Here is an 8,283-nt window from a genome sequence, read left to right on the forward strand (position 1 = left end):
CAAATTGTTACTTAATTTTTCTAAAACCAAAATTTTAGATACTATTTTCAGCATGTGAAGAAACCATTATTTCAATTTTAAAGGATTAATATTGGATATTTCACTGAAAAAAGAATTTTTAAATTACCATTTGGCCTCAGGAAAGGTAGAGATAACAATTGTGGACTTCTTTGACAGATAATATTTTGGTATATGTCCTTAAGCAAAAGGGTTTACAGACATTATTTCTTGAAAATTTTTATTGGTCTTAGAAGGTATTTTTAATATATATGTGACATTTCTATCAAGGTATGTTTTAGTGAGGATACATTTGGGGCTTTTTTAAACAATCTTTCAGATTGGTTTTTTTTTTGCCCGCTGTTAAATGATGACTAAAATTGATTTCACTATTTTCAGAGAAATTCAATACATTCTGAAAACAGCAAAAAAAGGGCAAAACATTGCTTTGTTAAATATGAAAATACATGTACTGTTTAATAAAATGTATTGTTGAATATTAATACTTTTTTTCTTTTTTCAGATCTTAAAAAAAAATTAAGGAAATGTAATTCATTTTACTTGCAATTAAAATTTTTTTTTTATTTCTAATTAAGTTATTTTGATGGTCAGGTAAGTTTAAAATATCTGTATTTCTCACTCCTTACCTTTCATTCTTCTTTTTCTTCACCTCTCCTCACTCTGCTTTTCTCATTTCTCTTCCCTCTCTCTCTTCTTGCTTTGCTACTCTTTTGTAACTCCCTCACTCCTTCTGTACTACTCCCCTAGGTTTAGTACCTCCATCACTATTTTTTCAACCATGTTTCTTTCTCTGCATCCATATGTCTCAGTCATTTTAACTGCCTTACTCCATCTCAGTTCCTTGCTCTCTGTCTCTGTTTCTGTGTCTCTCAATTTGTCTGTCTTACCCTTAATTTCCTTAACATCTCTGGGGCACATTTACAAACCCCCTGCGCCACCACTTCGTCACTTTTCATGACGTACTGGTGGCACAGGGGGCTTCTCCATATTTACAAGGAGAGGAAAAGCCACCCTGCGTGACTTTTCCTCTCCTCGTAAATACAGGCACTTCACACGCAGCACTGTGTGTTGAAGGGGTATTCTATGGGTGTTGTTCTTTGTGTTCTCACGCAACACTCATAGAACTACACATATCTCCTGATTTATGAGAAATTGTAAGTCTGAAGTTGTGTGTGAATGCTAAGCCACCCTAGAGGTGGCATTGCGAGGCACAACAAGGAGAAATGTTTTCATTTCTCTTCATTTTTTCCTCTTTCAGTGCGTGCTGCATGCTACAGCACGCATTGAAAGAGGAAATAGCCTCTTGTGATTGTTTTTTTGAGGAAGGTGTCCCTTCCTGCACAAGAACAATTACCCCACCACGCAAGCATCCTTGCAGCATGGTGCAAGGGAGCCTGCGCCGGCGCATGGCTGCAGTTTGGGCGCCAGCGCAGGGGAAACATAGAGATATGACATATTCTTGTAAATATGTCGCATCTCTGTGCTTCGAAACTAACGCAGCACGGCGCAGCAAAATTACTTGCTGCACCGTGCTGCATTAGTTTGTTATAAATCTGCCCCTCTTTTTCTACCACTCCTCCTCTCTCCATCACTCATTTTCCATCTATGTTAATTTTTTAACCTTCTCTGTCATTCTCCTTCCCTCACCTTCCCTAACTGTCACTATCCTTTACTCATAGTCACTCCTATTCTCCTACTTCACTTGCTTCTGTAGGTATCTCACACCCCTTCTCCTTTTTGCATTCTTTCCTTCAATCTCCCTCACTCTGCTTTGCTCATTGACATCCTGACTCCCTTTCTCTCACTCCAGTTTCCTAAATCCCTCCATGCCCTCACACTCCATTTCTCACTTTCCCTTACCCCCTTTTCTAATCCTCATGCCCTTTAAAAAAATAAAAGAATTAAAAATCAAATTTAACTGTTTTGATGGTGGTTGGCTCTAAAACGAGCCGTTATCTTTTTTGACAGGTTTAGGGTACCTATAAGTAAGTACCGATGCAGAGTCTAAAGTTCAAGAGGAAGACTCTAATCCCTTCATCTGTGAAATGTACACCGTCTCTTTTATAAATGCTTTGCCAGTCCCCTCACTATTTCTTCTTATTTCCTGGGACAAGAAGCTGAAAAGGTATCAATTTTATTTGAAAATGGCAGAACAGCAGACTACTTCAGGGAGTGAGGAGGAGACCTGGATGCAGTCAGAAGGTGTCTTTCAGTAGAATGTCAATATGAAATGAAAGATAGTTGTAAAATGGAGGCTTACATACTTTTTTTTAATAAAAAGAACTCATTGGCTGTTTCAGACCATTCTACACTAAAAAGTAGGCTGTATGTTTATATTTTTAAATGCATGTTTTGTATTGGTTCAGAAAAATGTGTTCCCACTGAACATTACTTTGGATTTGCTGTTAGGTTTGAAAAAGTTAAGCACTCTTGCTCTTTGGATTATAAATATTTGGGCAGATTTACAAGCCCCTTAAGCCACTTTTGCATCTCTTTTTCCATGTTAAAAGTGATGCAAAGGTGGTGCAAGGGGCTTGTAAATCTGCACCATTGTGTGCTGAAGTTCTGACCTCTCTGGTCACACCAGTATTCCATGATCTGTTGCTATGCTAACAGGTAGAAGTCATGTTAGAAGTAGGAATCATTTGGAAAGGGTTGAAATTTGCAAGCAATAGAAATGTGTTTCCATTTAAAAGAAAGGTGAAGAACATGGAAAGGGGGCAGGGTAGAGACTTCCTGACCCCCTAGTCTTTGTCAGGGGGTCCCTGAAGGATAACAAAGGTTGAAAAAAACGATTATTATAGGGAGTATAGGGGGTCTGCAGGGGGAGGTGTGTTAGGGTTTAGGGCAGTGCAATGGTGTTCGGCAGTGTAGGGGGTCGTGCAGGGGGTGGTGTTTTAGGGTTCAGGGTAGGCCTGGGCCAAAATTCCGTTCCGTTCGCGGAAATTGCGATATTTTGGCATTTTCGCGTTCCGCGGAAAGCTCGAAAATGTCAAAATTTCCGCATTCCGCAGCTTAGCGATAATTTCTTTCTTGCTCGCGCTGTAAAATAATACATTCTCGCGCGCGCGCGATCGCCTTACCTGAATCCCTGCGTTCTCCGACAAGTTTTCTTGACCCGGTCGCGTTCTCCACGAGATGTTGGATTTTGGTAGCCATTTTGAGCTGTCTCGCGAGAGTTCGCGGCCGCATTAACGTCATTTTTCACGCGATCACGTCATTTGTCGTGCGATCACGTCTTTCTTCTCGCGATCATGCACCGCGCGAGTATGAGAAGATTGAGATCTCGAACATGTCATTCTACATCGCGAGCCAGAGGATGAGGACGCGGGCACGTGAAATCGAACGCGAACAGGAGAAAGAGACCGCGAACACGTCATATCCAACGCGACAGGGACAAAGAAGAGAACGCGATCATATCGTTTTCGACACGCCGGCGGAAGTAATGTGAAGCTCGAGAACTCAACAACGTAAAATTTACAATTTGGATAGGAATATCGGCTCTAGCAGCATGAAACCATCTGCAAATACTGATTTTGGATGAAAAGAACTCCTTACATTGACATTTGGCTTTCCTTTTTTGTGCAAGGAGTCATTTTTTTACAAGGTGGAGAGAGGGAGGAAGTGACACAGAATCTCCAACTTCCTGTTCCTGTCCAGCAGGCTCCTCCCAGTGCTTTGTCCATCTCCTGCTCATTCTGCCTTTGCATTTGGAGCTGGAAAGATCACTCTTTTTGTCTGCTGCATCATTGCAATTGGATTTCAGGATTTTTGGAATAGGATATTTTACAAGTAAGTGGTTGTTGTGTTTGATTGTGGGCATTGCAGTTGTTGTGTAACTACAATTTATTTTTGATAATTAATTAATTATCATCATTCCTTTTTTTATTTTTTTATTTTGTGGGTTGTAGTAGTAGGCCCGAGCTAGCCATGGGCATGGCCTCATGGGTGTGTGTGTGCATGATGAAGCAACTGTTCCTTTTGTTTTTTGAATATATTTCATTTTCAAGCACATTTAGGGCATGGATGGCATTGGATTGAGTTGGGGAAGTATGTTTTTTGGGGTGGCCTTTGTGATGTTGTTGGGCCTGGCCATGTGGCTGGTGGCCATTTTGAGGCCTAGGCCTGCTAGCTTGCCTGGCCTTGTCTGCCAACAGGCCTGCTTTCATCCACTAGGACCAGAGCAGGTAGCCACAGCTTTAGTAATCTACTGTTTGCTGTGTGCTCTGTTGAATTTAGACATCATTTAGGGCATGGATGGCATTGGATTGAGTTGGGGAAGTGTGTTTTTTGGGGTGGCCTTGCTGATGTTGTTGGGCCTGGCATGTGGCTGGTGGCCATTTTGAGGCCTAGGCCTGCAAGCTTGCCTGGCCTTGTCTGCCAACAGGCCTGCTTTCATCCACTAGGACCAGAGCAGGTAGCCACAGCTTTATTAATCTACTGTTTTCTGTGTGCTCTGTTGAATTTAGACATCATTTAGGGCATGGATGGTATTGGATTGAGTTGGGGAAGTGTGTTTTTGGGGTGGCCTTGCTGATGTTGTTGGGCCTGGCCATGTGGCTGGTGGCCATTTTGAGGCCTAGGCCTGCAAGCTTGCCTGGCCTTGTCTGCCAACAGGCCTGCTTTCATCCACTAGGACCAGAGCAGGTAGCCACAGCTTTAGTAATCTACTGTTTTCTGTGTGCTCTGTTGAATTTAGACATCATTTAGGGCATGGATGGCATTGGATTGAGTTGGGGAAGTGTGTTTTTTGGGGTGGCCTTGCTGATGTTGTTGGGCCTGGCCATGTGGCTGGTGGCCATTTTGAGGCCTAGGCCTGCAAGCTTGCCTGGCCTTGTCTGCCAACAGGCCTGCTTTCATCCACTAGGACCAGAGCAGGTAGCCACAGCTTTATTAATCTACTGTTTTCTGTGTGCTCTGTTGAATTTAGACATCATTTAGGGCATGGATGGCATTGGATTGAGTTGGGGAAGTGTGTTTTTTGGGGTGGCCTTGCTGATGTTGTTGGGGCTCGCCATGTGGCTGGTGGCCATTTTGAGGCCTAGGCCTGCAAGCTTGCCTGGCCTTGTCTGCCAACAGGCCTGCTTTCATCCACTGCTACCAGAGCAGGTAGCCACAGCTTTAGTAATCTACTGTTTTCTGTGTGCTCTGTTGAATTTAGACATCATTTAGGGCATGGATGGCATTGGATTGAGTTGGGGACGTGTGTTTTTTGGGGTGGCCTTGCTGATGTTGTTGGGCCTGGCCATGTGGCTGGTGGCCATTTTGAGGCCTAGGCCTGCAAGCTTGCCTGGCCTTGTCTGCCAACAGGCCTGCTTTCATCCACTAGGACCAGAGCAGGTAGCCACAGCTTTATTAATCTACTGTTTTCTGTGTGCTCTGTTGAATTTAGACATCATTTCGGGCATGGATGGCATTGGATTGAGTTGGGGAAGTGTGTTTTATGGGGTGGCCTTGCTGATGTTGTTGGGCCTGGCCATGTGGCTGGTGGCCATTTTGAGGCCTAGGCCTGCAAGCTTGCCTGGCCTTGTCTGCCAACAGGCCTGCTTTCATCCACTAGGACCAGAGCAGGTAGCCACAGCTTTAGTAATCTACTGTTTTCTGTGTGCTCTTTTGAATTTAGACATCATTTAGGGCATGGATGGCATTGGATTGAGTTGGGGAAGTGTGTTTTTTGGGGTGGCCTTGCTGATGTTGTTGGGCCTGGCCATGTGGCTGGTGGCCATTTTGAGGCCTAGGCCTGCAAGCTTGCCTGGCCTTGTCTGCCAACAGGCCTGCTTTCATCCAATAGGACCAGAGCAGGTAGCCACAGCTTTAGTAATCTACTGTTTTCTGTGTGCTCTGTTGAATTTAGACATCATTTAGGGCATGGATGGCATTGGATTGAGTTGGGGAAGTGTGTTTTTTGGGGTGGCCTTGCTGATGTTGTTGGGCCTGGCCATGTGGCTGGTGGCCATTTTGAGGCCTAGGCCTGCAAGCTTGCCTGGCCTTGTCTGCCAACAGGCCTGCTTTCATCCACTAGGACCAGAGCAGGTAGCCACAGCTTTAGTAATCTACTGTTTTCTGTGTGCTCTGTTGAATTTAGACATCATTTAGGGCATTGATGGCATTGGATTGAGTTGGGGAAGTGTGTTTTTTGGGGTGGCCTTGCTGATGTTGTTGGGCCTGGCCATGTGGCTGGTGGCCATTTTGAGGCCTAGGCCTGCAAGCTTGCCTGGCCTTGTCTGCCAACAGGCCTGCTTTCATCCACTGCTACCAGAGCAGGTAGCCACAGCTTTAGTAATCTACTGTTTTCTGTGTGCTCTGTTGAATTTAGACATCATTTAGGGCATGGATGGCATTGGATTGAGTTGGGGACATGTGTTTTTTTGGGGTGGGCTTTCTGATGTTGGTTGTCTTAAAGACATGCTTTTGTTGTGTGTGTCTGGTGAGTGTTGGTGTGCGATGCATGCTCCCTGCAGACCTTTTTGGGGCCTGTGAATGTTCGTATTTGCATTTTGTTGCATTAAAAAGGCAGAGCAGTGTGCTTCAGCATGCATCCTTTACCTGACTTTCATAGGCCTTTTGTCAGCTCCTGGTGTTTCCCAGGCCCTCTGCTTGTTAGTGATTTGTGAGTGTCCATGTGGCTGGTGGCCTTTTTTTGTGTTGGGAGTTATTAGTGTCCTGCTTTTGCCATATAGGCCTACATGGTTTTCCTATTGGCTTACTGCTTCCATCCATCCACCCCCTTTGCCAGCAGCAGCTCCATGGATGTTGAGATGCTCAAATAATGCAATGGTCCACCACACTTCCATTAGTTTTTTATTTTGTTGTTTATTATTAACTTTCCTATCCTTCCTGAGAGTGTAGTGTGTGGCTGTACACAGTACTAGTAGTATAACATAGCTCTAGTAAAAAAACAATAGTCATAAATGGCTAGACTATCTTTTGTTTGCACTAGTACAGTACTAAGTAACTGAACCACAAAAACAAATGCAACATTTCACTGATGTTCTTCTCCTGTCTTCTTTGCTTTTAGGTGCACAAAAGACAGAGTAGGAGGTGTCATCGGCATCACCTGGCTACCCGTTGTACTGCCAGCCAGACAGAAGTCCTGCTGCGCATCACGCCCACGTGTGACCAGAACTTGTTGTGCATCTGCCTCCTGCCTGACATCTGAAGAAGATGGCCCCAAAGAAAGGTACCAGGTCCAGTACCAAGAAAGTTGCCGGTGAGAAGAAGGAACAGAAAAAGGAAGTGCCATTAACCACGACTGGTGGTGTGCCGGCCAATGTTTTTTTTGGCACCAAAGCGTTGTCCGGGAACCAAGCTGGGAGCAGCACAGCGGTCCAACCCCACCAACCTAGGCCAAGGGCTTTAGTGTCGCAGAGGTAGCCAGTCTACTAACGAGCAGCGATGTTGAAGAAATGTCATTACCGCAAAGTAGTACACAATCAAGTTCAACGCAGGCGCAAACTCAGCAGATCAGTGTCAAGCCGCCGCAACCAGAACAGCAGCAGCCGCCGCAACCAGAACAGCAGCAGCCGCCGCAACCAGAACAGCAGCAGCCGCCGCAGCCGCCGCAACCAGAACAGCAGCAGCCGCCGCAACCAGAACAGCAGCAGCCGCCGCAACCAGAACAGCAGCAGCCGCCGCAACCAGAACAGCAGCAGCCGCCGCAACAGCCCACCATAGTAGTTTTTGCTCCTGACGTAGGGGCATTTCAGGAAATCGAGCTTCCTGCAGACAAAGTGGAGCGAAGTCAAACCACTGTTTCAGAAGATCAATTGTCTTCCAGACCACCAGCAAGGAAAAGGAGGCTTAGTCCATCATCTTCTTCTTCAAGCCCCGCTTCTGATGATCGTGATGACACTTGGGTCCCACCAGCTCGGTCTGAGAGTGAAGTACGCCACAAGACATTGCTTCTGAAAAGGAAGGTCCCAGAAAAACTTAGAGTTATGGAGGTAGATGTAGAAGAGGGGGGTGATGATGTTGATGAAGACGAGCCAGTCATCACGCACATTACTCCCGCCCCAAAGGGATTGGAGACCGACATTCTCACCCTATCCAGAAAGGCTGCTACTGAGCGGGATGTAGCACGGATCTCACCAACACAGGTTACACCACCACTACCTCCAGCTGCCATATTTTCCAAGGCCCGGCAGGGACCTACATCCAGCTCAACCATCTCAGTAGGAAGTGGTAGTAAAAGTCACAGTGTAGGTGGACAGGGTCACATATTTTCAAGCACCCCCTCAAGTTCATCTGGTGTTGAAAGTGGCACAT

Source organism: Triturus cristatus, chromosome 7 (assembly GCF_964204655.1).
Source record: "Triturus cristatus chromosome 7, aTriCri1.1, whole genome shotgun sequence".
Classification (NCBI taxonomy): Eukaryota; Metazoa; Chordata; class Amphibia; order Caudata; family Salamandridae; genus Triturus; species Triturus cristatus.